This window comes from Pleurodeles waltl, chromosome 4_1 (genome assembly GCF_031143425.1).
Source record: "Pleurodeles waltl isolate 20211129_DDA chromosome 4_1, aPleWal1.hap1.20221129, whole genome shotgun sequence".
Lineage (NCBI taxonomy): Eukaryota > Metazoa > Chordata > Amphibia > Caudata > Salamandridae > Pleurodeles > Pleurodeles waltl.
The window spans coordinates 76,024,938-76,037,067 of record NC_090442.1 but is presented as its reverse complement, the minus strand read 5'-3'; the positions used below and the strand labels follow the sequence as shown (position 1 = coordinate 76,037,067).

The 12,130-nt window shown below is 40.4% G+C and overlaps 6 non-coding genes across 6 annotated transcripts; all 6 read left to right on the top strand.

Moving 5' to 3' along the window:
• The first annotated feature begins 378 nt into the window (after positions 1-378).
• On the top strand, positions 379-450 carry TRNAC-GCA (transfer RNA cysteine (anticodon GCA)). Its single transcript has one exon. It is a non-coding gene; the product is annotated as a tRNA-Cys (tRNA).
• A 2,092-nt stretch (positions 451-2,542) lies between these two features.
• TRNAC-GCA (transfer RNA cysteine (anticodon GCA)) lies at positions 2,543-2,614 on the top strand. Its single transcript has one exon. It is a non-coding gene; the product is annotated as a tRNA-Cys (tRNA).
• A 2,090-nt stretch (positions 2,615-4,704) lies between these two features.
• TRNAC-GCA (transfer RNA cysteine (anticodon GCA)) lies at positions 4,705-4,776 on the top strand. Its single transcript has one exon. It is a non-coding gene; the product is annotated as a tRNA-Cys (tRNA).
• A 2,091-nt stretch (positions 4,777-6,867) lies between these two features.
• Positions 6,868-6,939, top strand: TRNAC-GCA (transfer RNA cysteine (anticodon GCA)). The gene has a single exon. It is a non-coding gene; the product is annotated as a tRNA-Cys (tRNA).
• Positions 6,940-9,031: 2,092 nt separating this feature from the next.
• Positions 9,032-9,103, top strand: TRNAC-GCA (transfer RNA cysteine (anticodon GCA)). Its single transcript has one exon. It is a non-coding gene; the product is annotated as a tRNA-Cys (tRNA).
• A 2,092-nt stretch (positions 9,104-11,195) lies between these two features.
• Positions 11,196-11,267, top strand: TRNAC-GCA (transfer RNA cysteine (anticodon GCA)). Its single transcript has one exon. It is a non-coding gene; the product is annotated as a tRNA-Cys (tRNA).
• The last annotated feature ends 863 nt before the right edge of the window (positions 11,268-12,130 follow it).

The window sequence follows — 12,130 nt, the reverse complement described above, 5'->3', positions numbered from 1 at the left end:
AAGTATGTCACAGAAAAAACACTAATTAAAAAGAGTTTTAGGTTTTATCTGCGTCCGTAAGAGGGTTGTGTGAAAGGACCAGCAGCCGGTCTCCATAGCAGTCCCTGTGACTAGTGAAGCAAGAGTAAGCTTGAGAGTGAATTGGCACCCTTGGCCTAGGACCTGCTGTCATGCTATGTATTTTGGTGTGAATAGTGAAGCATCAGGTGTGTTGAGTGTGTCCATCAGCTTGTAGCCAGGGGCATGAGTCAGGCTGTGTCCCAGACCCTGTGACTAATAAATCAGCAGGTGGTATAGAGAGCCTATAAAAGAGGAAGCCGTTCTGATGAGATCCACAGCAGCAGTTTCTAGTCCATCCACTTCCAGATAGTACAACAAGGGGGTATAGCTCAGTGGTAGAGCATTTGACTGCAGGTCAAGAGGTCCCTGGTTCAAATCCGGGTGCCCCCTTAATACTTTAAAGAAGCTGTCAATTTCTTTCTGTATCGCTTTTTTCAATTCTTGGGGATTTTTTGAAAGTATGTCACACTAAAACGACTAATTAAGCAAAATAGCTCAAAGTTTTATGTGCATCCTTATGACTCTTGTTGAAAATTAACAGTTTTCACACTCACACCCAGTAACTGCACCATGGATCAATCTGGGTGCCCCCTTCACACATGAAAGAAGCTTTCAATTTCTTTCTATATCACTTTCTACAATTCTTGGGGATTTATTGAAAGTATTTCACACTAAAACGACTATTTAAACAAAATAGTTCAAAGTTTTATGTGCATCCTTAAGACTGTTGTGCGAAAATTAACAGTTTTCACACTCACGCCCAGTAACTGCACCATGGATCAATTCGAGTAAAACAAGAGTTCGTACATTGGCACACAGGGACAAATTGAAATTTGTGTACACAGCATGATACTGTGTACTTTAATACATCTTATAACATTCTGTAGTGTGCAGCACACAGATAATGTTTTACGGCATGGATTTATTAACAAGCATTGCTTCTAATAATTGAGCATATAGCAGAAATTGCAGGTGCAAAGAAAAAATACATAGGTAAACAAATCACAAGTTTCTAAATTCCACTGTATTTACCACAGCACAGCTGATTTGTTGTGCTTTAAGAAACACTGTGTGCCTGTACAGCAGCAAAGATGTGAGTGTGTGGACACTGTATGCCCGTAATGCTTTCACAAATGTCCTTATACTGTAACAGAAGTCTCTGCAGTTTTAGAACTGAGTTTGGACAGTAGCATGTGTGCTTACTGATAGTAATATGTGTAAGAAACAAATGCCTGCATGCTGTTACTTGTGTCTTTCTCCAGTAGCACACCTATTTACTGTAATTAGTATGTAAGGTAACGTCGGCTAGACAAAACTGGACCCAAATGCTGGTACACTGTGACTGGCCTGTGTACTGTTTCCAGTGTGTTTCACTAGTATCACGCCAGCTTACCGTTACTAGAATGTACAGTAAGACTGGTCCAATATGTATACCATATCAAATTGTTTTACCATAAAACAAAGATATAGCATTGTTAAAGACATTACCACGTGAGGGACACAGAAATTGCATTTTAAAAGACATCTATGTGAACTTGCATCGATTAGAAGAGATAGTGACTGTGTGAGAGTTGTATGGTACTGCTAACCAAAGCACTGTTAAAAAGAAGTCTTTCCTCACTAGAGTTGTGTTCTGTCAATGTCTGAGGCAGTGGATTTTTAAATGAGATAGGAGGCTTAGACTGGCTGAGTCACTGACAGCTTTGCACACTTACTGCAGAGAGTGAGCAGACGAGAGACTAAGACTGAAATTTAGGGCACAGAGTGATTGCAGAAGAGAGTAAGACTCACTCTCACTTCCAGCATGGTGAGTAGACAAGAGAGTAAGCTAGTCCCACAGCTGGAATCCCAGAGTAGGTATAACTCAGTGCTAGTCAGAGTCCATGGTATTATATGTGACGTCTGCACGCTACAGCCTGCTGCTCGCAGTAATAAGGTGTGTGTGAAGGCATATTTCAGGAAAAGAGGATGTGTATAGCTCAGCAGTAAAGTATATGACTGCAGATCAAGAGGTCCCCAGTTCAAGTCTTGCTTCCCACTTCTCCTTTTAAGGAACAAAAAAAAAATTCTCTGTTACTTATTTCAATTTCTGGAGATTTCTTGAAAGTATGTCACAGAAAAACCACTAATTAAAAAGAGTTTTAGGTTTTATCTGCGTCCGTAAGAGGGTTGTGTGAAAGGACCAGCAGCCGGTCTCCATAGCAGTCCCTGTGACTAGTGAAGCAAGAGTAAGCTTGAGAGTGAATTGGCACCCTTAGCCTAGGACCTGCTGTCATGCTATGTATTTTGGTGTGAATAGTGAAGCATCAGGTGTGTTGAGTGTGTCCATCAGCTTGTAGCCAGGGGCATGAGTCAGGCTGTGTCCCAGACCCTGTGACTAATAAATCAGCAGGTGGTATAGAGAGCCTATAAAAGAGGAAGCCGTTCTGATGAGATCCACAGCAGCAGTTTCTAGTCCATCCACTTCCAGAAAGTACAACAAGAGGGTATATCTCAGTGGTAGAGCATTTGACTGCAGATCAAGAGGTCCCTGGTTCAAATCCGGGTGCCCCCTTAATACTTTAAAGAAGCTGTCAATTTCTTTCTGTATCGCTTTTTTCAATTCTTGGGGATTTTTTGAAAGTATGTCACACTAAAACGACTAATTAAGCAAAATAGCTCAAAGTTTTATGTGCATCCTTATGACTCTTGTTGAAAATTAACAGTTTTCACACTCACACCCAGTAACTGCACCATGGATCAATCTGGGTGCCCCCTTCACACATGAAAGAAGCTTTCAATTTCTTTCTATATCACTTTCTACAATTCTTGGGGATTTATTGAAAGTATTTCACACTAAAACGACTATTTACACAAAATAGCTCAAAGTTTTATGTGCATCCTTAAGACTGTTGTGCGAAAATTAACAGTTTTAACACTCACGCCCAGTAACTGCACCATGGATCAATTCGAGTAAAACAAGAGTTCGTACATTGGCACACAGGGACAAATTGAAATTTGTGTACACAGCATGATACTGTGTACTTTAATACATCTTATAACATTCTGTAGTGTGCAGCACACAGATAATGTTTTACGGCATGGATTTATTAACAAGCATTGCTTCTAATAATTGAGCAGATAGCAGAAATTGCAGGTGCAAAGAAAAAATACATAGGTAAACAAATCACAAGTTTCTAAATTCCACTGTATTTACCACAGCACAGCTGATTTGTTGTGCTTTAAGAAACACTGTGTGCCTGTACAGCAGCAAAGATGTGAGTGTGTGGACACTGTATGCCCGTAATGCTTTCACAAATGTCCTTATACTGTAACAGAAGTCTCTGCAGTTTTAGAACTGAGTTTGGACAGTAACATGTGTGCTTACTGATAGTAATATGTGTAAGAAACAAATGCCTGCATGCTGTTACTTGTGTCTTTCTCCAGTAGCACACCTATTTACTGTAATTAGTATGTAAGGTAACGTCGGCTAGACAAAACTGGACCCAAATGCTGGTACACTGTGAATGGCCTGTGTACTGTTTCCAGTGTGTTTCACTAGTATCACGCCAGCTTACCGTTACTAGAATGTACAGTAAGACTGGTCCAATATGTATACCATATCAAATTGTTTTACCATAAAACAAAGATATAGCATTGTTAAAGACATTACCACGTGAGGGACACAGAAATTGCATTTTAAAAGACATCTATGTGAACTTGCATCGATTAGAAGAGATAGTGACTGTGTGAGAGTTGTATGGTACTGCTAACCAAAGCACTGTTCAAAAGAAGTCTTTCCTCACTAGAGTTGTGTTCTGTCAATGTCTGAGGCAGTGGATTTTTAAATGAGCTAGGAGGCTTAGACTGGCTGAGTCACTGACAGCTTTGCACACTTACTGCAGAGAGTGAGCAGACGAGAGACTAAGACTGAAATTTAGGGCACAGAGTGATTGCAGAAGAGAGTAAGACTCACTCTCACTTCCAGCATGGTGAGTAGACAAGAGAGTAAGCTAGTCCCACAGCTGGAATCCCAGAGTAGGTATAACTCAGTGCTAGTCAGAGTCCATGGTATTATATGTGACGTCTGCACGCTACAGCCTGCTGCTCGCAGTAATAAGGTGTGTGTGAAGGCATATTTCAGGAAAAGAGGATGTGTATAGCTCAGCAGTAAAGTATATGACTGCAGATCAAGAGGTCCCCAGTTCAAGTCTTGCTTCCCACTTCTCCTTTTAAGGAACAAAAAAAAAATCTCTGTTACTTATTTCAATTTCTGGAGATTTCTTGAAAGTATGTCACAGAAAAACCACTAATTAAAAAGAGTTTTAGGTTTTATCTGCGTCCATAAAAGGTTGTGTGAAAGGACCAGCAGCCGGTCTCCATAGCAGTCCCTGTGACTAGTGAAGCAAGAGTAAGCTTGAGAGTGAATTGGCACCCTTGGCCTAGGACCTGCTGTCATGCTATGTATTTTGGTGTGAATAGTGAAGCATCAGGTGTGTTGAGTGTGTCCATCAGCTTGTAGCCAGGGGCATGAGTCAGGCTGTGTCCCAGACCCTGTGACTAATAAATCAGCAGGTGGTATAGAGAGCCTATCAAAGAGGAAGCCGTTCTCATGAGATCCACAGCAGCAGTTTCTAGTCCATCCACTTCCAGATAGTACAACAAGGGGGCATAGCTCAGTGGTAGAGCATTTGACTGCAGATCAAGAGGTCCCTGGTTCAAATCCGGGTGCCCCCTTAATACTTTAAAGAAGATGTCAATTTCTTTCTGTATCGCTTTTTTCAATTCTTGGGGATTTTTTGAAAGTATGTCACACTAAAACGACTAATTAAGCAAAATAGCTCAAAGTTTTATGTGCATCCTTATGACTCTTGTTGAAAATTAACAGTTTTCACACTCACACCCAGTAACTGCACCATGGATCAATCTGGGTGCCCCCTTCACACATGAAAGAAGCTTTCAATTTCTTTCTATATCACTTTCTACAATTCTTGGGGATTTATTGAAAGTATTTCACACTAAAACGACTATTTAAACAAAATAGCTCAAAGTTCTATGTGCATCCTTAAGACTGTTGTGCGAAAATTAACAGTTTTCACACTCACGCCCAGTAACTGCACCATGGATCAATTCGAGTAAAACAAGAGTTCGTACATTGGCACACAGGGACAAATTGAAATTTGTGTACACAGCATGATACTGTGTACTTTAATACATCTTATAACATTCTGTAGTGTGCAGCACACAGATAATGTTTTACGGCATGGATTTATTAACAAGCATTGCTTCCAATAATTGAGCATATAGCAGAAATTGCAGGTGCAAAGAAAAAATACATAGGTAAACAAATCACAAGTTTCTAAATTCCACTGTATTTACCACAGCACAGCTGATTTGTTGTGCTTTAAGAAACACTGTGTGCCTGTACAGCAGCAAAGATGTGAGTGTGTGGACACTGTATGCCCGTAATGCTTTCACAAATGTCCTTATACTGTAACAGAAGTCTCTGCAGTTTTAGAACTGAGTTTGGACAGTAGCATGTGTGCTTACTGATAGTAATATGTGTAAGAAACAAATGCCTGCATGCTGTTACTTGTGTCTTTCTCCAGTAGCACACCTATTTACTGTAATTAGTATGTAAGGTAACGTCGGCTAGACAAAACTGGACCCAAATGCTGGTACACTGTGACTGGCCTGTGTACTGTTTCCAGTGTGTTTCACTAGTATCACGCCAGCTTACCGTTACTAGAATGTACAGTAAGACTGGTCCAATATGTATACCATATCAAATTGTTTTACTATAAAACAAAGATATAGCATTGTTAAAGACATTACCACGTGAGGGACACAGAAATTGCATTTTAAAAGACATCTATGTGAACTTGCATCGATTAGAAGAGATAGTGACTGTGTGAGAGTTGTATGGTACTGCTAACCAAAGCACTGTTAAAAAGAAGTCTTTCCTCACTAGAGTTGTGCTCTGTCAATGTCTGAGGCAGTGGATTTTTAAATGAGCTAGGAGGCTTAGACTGGCTGAGTCACTGACAGCTTTGCACACTTACTGCAGAGAGTGAGCAGACGAGAGACTAAGACTGAAATTTAGGGCACAGAGTGATTGCAGAAGAGAGTAAGACTCACTCTCACTTCCAGCATGGTGAGTAGACAAGAGAGTAAGCTAGTCCCACAGCTGGAATCCCAGAGTAGGTATAACTCAGTGCTAGTCCGAGTCCATGGTATTATATGTGACGTCTGCACTCTACAGCCTGCTGCTCGCAGTAATAAGGTGTGTGTGAAGGCATATTTCAGGAAAAGAGGATGTGTATAGCTCAGCAGTAAAGTATATGACTGCAGATCAAGAGGTCCCCAGTTCAAGTCTTGCTTCCCACTTCTCCTTTTAAGGAACAAAAAAAAAATCTCTGTTACTTATTTCAATTTCTGGAGATTTCTTGAAAGTATGTCACAGAAAAACCACTAATTAAAAAGAGTTTTAGGTTTTATCTGCGTCCGTAAGAGGGTTGTGTGAAAGGACCAGCAGCCGGTCTCCATAGCAGTCCCTGTGACTAGTGAAGCAAGAGTAAGCTTGAGAGTGAATTGGCACCCTTGGCCTAGGACCAGCTGTCATGCTATGTATTTTGGTGTGAATAGTGAAGCATCAGGTGTGTTGAGTGTGTCCATCAGCTTGTAGCCAGGGGCATGAGTCAGGCTGTGTCCCAGACCCTGTGACTAATAAATCAGCAGGTGGTATAGAGAGCCTATAAAAGAGGAAGCCGTTCTGATGAGATCCACAGCAGCAGTTTCTAGTCCATCCACTTCCAGATAGTACAACAAGGGGGTATATCTCAGTGGTAGAGCATTTGACTGCAGATCAAGAGGTCCCTGGTTCAAATCCGGGTGCCCCCTTAATACTTTAAAGAAGCTGTCAATTTCTTTCTGTATTGCTTTTTTCAATTCTTGGGGATTTTTTGAAAGTATGTCACACTAAAACGACTAATTAAGCAAAATAGCTCAAAGTTTTATGTGCATCCTTATGACTCTTGTTAAAAATTAACAGTTTTCACACTCACACCCAGTAACTGCACCATGGATCAATCTGGGTGCCCCCTTCACACATGAAAGAAGCTTTCAATTTCTTTCTATATCACTTTCTACAATTCTTGGGGATTTATTGAAAGTATTTCACACTAAAACGACTATTTAAACAAAATAGCTCAAAGTTTTATGTGCATCCTTAAGACTGTTGTGCGAAAATTAACAGTTTTCAAACTCACCCCCAGTAACTGCACCATGGATCAATTCGAGTAAAACAAGAGTTCGTACATTGGCACACAGGGACAAATTGAAATTTGTGTACACAGCATGATACTGTGTACTTTAATACATCTTATAACATTCTGTAGTGTGCAGCACACAGATAATGTTTTACGGCATGGATTTATTAACAAGCATTGCTTCTAATAATTGAGCATATAGCAGAAATTGCAGGTGCAAAGAAAAAATACATAGGTAAACAAATCACAAGTTTCTAAATTCCACTGTATTTACCACAGCACAGCTGATTTGTTGTGCTTTAAGAAACACTGTGTGCCTGTAAAGCAGCAAAGATGTGAGTGTGTGGACACTGTATGCCCGTAATGCTTTCACAAATGTCCTTATACTGTAACAGAAGTCTCTGCAGTTTTAGAACTGAGTTTGGACAGTAGCATGTGTGCTTACTGATAGTAATATGTGTAAGAAACAAATGCCTGCATGCTGTTACTTGTGTCTTTCTCCAGTAGCACACCTATTTACTGTAATTAGTATGTAAGGTAACGTCGGCTAGACAAAACTGGACCCAAATGCTGGTACACTGTGACTGGTCTGTGTAAAGTTTCCAGTGTTTTTCACTAGTATCACGCCAGCTTACCGTTACTAGAATGTACAGTAAGACTGGTCCAATATGTATACCATATCAAATTGTTTTACCATAAAACAAAGATATAGCATTGTTAAAGACATTACCACGTGAGGGACACAGAAATTGCATTTTAAAAGACATCTATGTGAACTTGCATCGATTAGAAGAGATAGTGACTGTGTGAGAGTTGTATGGTACTGCTAACCAAAGCACTGTTAAAAAGAAGTCTTTCCTCACTAGAGTTGTGTTCTGTCAATGTCTGAGGCAGTGGATTTTTAAATGAGCTAGGAGGCTTAGACTGGCTGAGTCACTGACAGCTTTGCACACTTACTGCAGAGAGTGAGCAGACGAGAGACTAAGACTGAAATTTAGGGCACAGAGTGATTGCAGAAGAGAGTAAGGCTCACTCTCACTTCCAGCATGGTGAGTAGACAAGAGAGTAAGCTAGTCCCACAGCTGGAATCCCAGAGTAGGTATAACTCAGTGCTAGTCAGAGTCCATGGTATTATATGTGACGTCTGCACTCTACAGCCTGCTGCTCGCAGTAATAAGGTGTGTGTGAAGGCATATTTCAGGAAAAGAGGATGTGTATAGCTCAGCAGTAAAGTATGTGACTGCAGATCAAGAGGTCCCCAGTTCAAGTCTTGCTTCCCACTTCTCCTTTTAAGGAAGAAAAAAAAAATTCTCTGTTACTTATTTCAATTTCTGGAGATTTCTTGAAAGTATGTCACAGAAAAACCACTAATTAAAAAGAGTTTTAGGTTTTATCTGCGTCCGTAAGAGGGTTGTGTGAAAGGACCAGCAGCCGGTCTCCATAGCAGTCCCTGTGACTAGTGAAGCAAGAGTAAGCTTGAGAGTGAATTGGCACCCTTGGCCTAGAACCTGCTGTCATGCTATGTATTTTGGTGTGAATAGTGAAGCATCAGGTGTGTTGAGTGTGTCCATCAGCTTGTAGCCAGGGGCATGAGTCAGGCTGTGTCCCAGACCGTGTGACTAATAAATCAGCAGGTGGTATAGAGAGCCTATAAAAGAGGAAGCCGTTCTGATGAGATCCACAGCAGCAGTTTCTAGTCCATCCACTTCCAGCTAGTACAACAAGGGGGTATAGCTCAGTGGTAGAGCATTTGACTGCAGATCAAGAGGTCTCTGGTTCAAATCCGGGTGCCCCCTTAATACTTTAAAGAAGCTGTCAATTTCTTTCTGTATCGCTTTTTTCAATTATTGGGGATTTTTTGAAAGTATGTCACACTAAAACGACTAATTAAGCAAAATAGCTCAAAGTTTTATGTGCATCCTTATGACTCTTGTTGAAAATTAACAGTTTTCACACTCACACCCAGTAACTGCACCATGGATCAATCTGGGTGCCCCCTTCACACATGAAAGAAGCTTTCAATTTCTTTCTATATCACTTTCTACAATTCTTGGGGATTTATTGAAAGTATTTCACACTAAAACGACGATTTAAACAAAATAGCTCAAAGTTGTATGTGCATCCTTAAGACTGTTGTGCGAAAATTAACAGTTTTCACACTCACACCCAGTAACTGCACCATGGATCAATTCGAGTAAAACAAGAGTTCGTACATTGGCACACAGGGACAAATTGAAATTTGTGTACACAGCATGATACTGTGTACTTTAATACATCTTTCTACATTCTGTAGTGTGCAGCACACAGATAATGTTTTACGGCATGGATTTATTAACAAGCATTGCTTCTAATAATTGAGCATATAGCAGAAATTGCAGGTGCAAAGAAAAAATACATAGGTAAACAAATCACGAGTTTCTAAATTCCACTGTATTTACCACAGCACAGCTGATTTGTTGTGCTTTAAGAAACACTGTGTGCCTGTACAGCAGCAAAGATGTGAGTGTGTGGACACTGTATTCCCGTAATGCTTTCACAAATGTCCTTATACTGTAACAGAAGTCTCTGCAGTTTTAGAACTGAGTTTGGACAGTAGCACGTGTGCTTACTGATAGTAATATGTGTAAGAAACAAATGCCTGCATGCTGTTACTTGTGTCTTTCTCCAGTAGCACACCTATTTACTGTAATTAGTATGTAAGGTAACGTCGGCTAGACAAAACTGGACCCAAATGCTGGTACACTGTGACTGGCCTGTGTACTGTTTCCAGTGTGTTTCACTAGTATCACGCCAGCTTACCGTTACTAGAATGTACAGTAAGACTGGTCCAATATGTATACCATATCAAATTGTTTTACCATAAAACAAAGATATAGCATTGTTAAAGACATTACCACGTGAGGGACACAGAAATTGCATTTTAAAAGACATCTATGTGAACTTGCATCGATTAGAAGAGATAGTGACTGTGTGAGAGTTGTATGGTACTGCTAACCAAAGCACTGTTAAAAAGAAGTCTTTCCTCACTAGAGTTGTGTTCTGTCAATGTCTGAGGCAGTGGATTTTTAAATGAGCTAGGAGGCTTAGACTGGCTGAGTCACTGACAGCTTTGCACACTTACTGCAGAGAGTGAGCAGACGAGAGACTAAGACTGAAATTTAGGGCACAGAGTGATTGCAGAAGAGAGTAAGACTCACTCTCACTTCCAGCATGGTGAGTAGACAAGAGAGTAAGCTAGTCCCACAGCTGGAATCCCAGAGTAGGTATAACTCAGTGCTAGTCAGAGTCCATGGTATTATATGTGACGTCTGCACTCTACAGCCTGCTGCTCGCAGTAATAAGGTGTGTGTGAAGGCATATTTCAGGAAAAGAGGATGTGTATAGCTCAACAGTAAAGTATGTGACTGCAGATCAAGAGGTCCCCAGTTCAAGTCTTGCTTCCCACTTCTCCTTTTAAGGAACAAAAAAAAAATTCTCTGTTACTTATTTCAATTTCTGGAGATTTCTTGAAAGTATGTCACAGAAAAACCACTAATTAAAAAGAGTTTTAGGTTTTATCTGCGTCCGTAAGAGGGTTGTGTGAAAGGACCAGCAGCCGGTCTCCATAGCAGTCCCTGTGACTAGTGAAGCAAGAGTAAGCTTGAGAGTGAATTGGCACCCTTGGCCTAGGACCTGCTGTCATGCTATGTATTTTGGTGTGAATAGTGAAGCATCAGGTGTGTTGAGTGTGTCCATCAGCTTGTAGCCAGGGGCATGAGTCAGGCTGTGTCCCAGACCCTGTGACTAATAAATCAGCAGGTGGTATAGAGAGCCTATAAAAGAGGAAGCTGTTCTGATGAGATCCACAGCAGCAGTTTCTAGTCCATCCACTTCCAGATAGTACAACAAGGGGGTATAGCTCAGTGGTAGAGCATTTGACTGCAGATCAAGAGGTCCCTAGTTCAAATCCGGGTGCCCCCTTAATACTTTAAAGAAGCTGTCAATTTCTTTCTGTATCGCTTTTTTCAATTCTTGGGGATTTTTTGAAAGTATGTCACACTAAAACGACTAATTAAGCAAAATAGCTCAAAGTTTTATGTGCATCCTTATGACTCTTGTTGAAAATTAACAGTTTTCACACTCACACCCAGTAACTGCACCATGGATCAATCTGGGTGCCCCCTTCACACATGAAAGAAGCTTTCAATTTCTTTCTATATCACTTTCTACAATTCTTGGGGATTTATTGAAAGTATTTCACACTAAAACGACGATTTAAACAAAATAGCTCAAAGTTTGATGTGCATCCTTAAGACTGTTGTGCGAAAATTAACAGTTTTCACACTCACGCCCAGTAACTGCACCATGGATCAATTCGAGTAAAACAAGAGTTCGTACATTGGCACACAGGGACAAATTGAAATTTGTGTACACAGCATGATACTGTGTACTTTAATACATCTTATAACATTCTGTAGTGTGCAGCACACAGATAATGTTTTACGGCATGGATTTATTAACAAGCATTGCTTCTAATAATTGAGCATATAGCAGAAATTGCAGGTGCAAAGAAAAAATACATAGGTAAACAAATCACAAGTTTCTAAATTCCACTGTATTTACCACAGCACAGCTGATTTGTTGTGCTTTAAGAAACACTGTGTGCCTGTACAGCAGCAAAGATGTGAGTGTGTGGACACTGTATGCCCGTAATGCTTTCACAAATGTCCTTATACTGTAACAGAAGTCTCTGCAGTTTTAGAACTGAGTTTGGACAGTAACATGTGTGCTTACTGATAGTAATATGTGTAAGAAACAAATGCCTGCATGCTGTTACTTGTGTC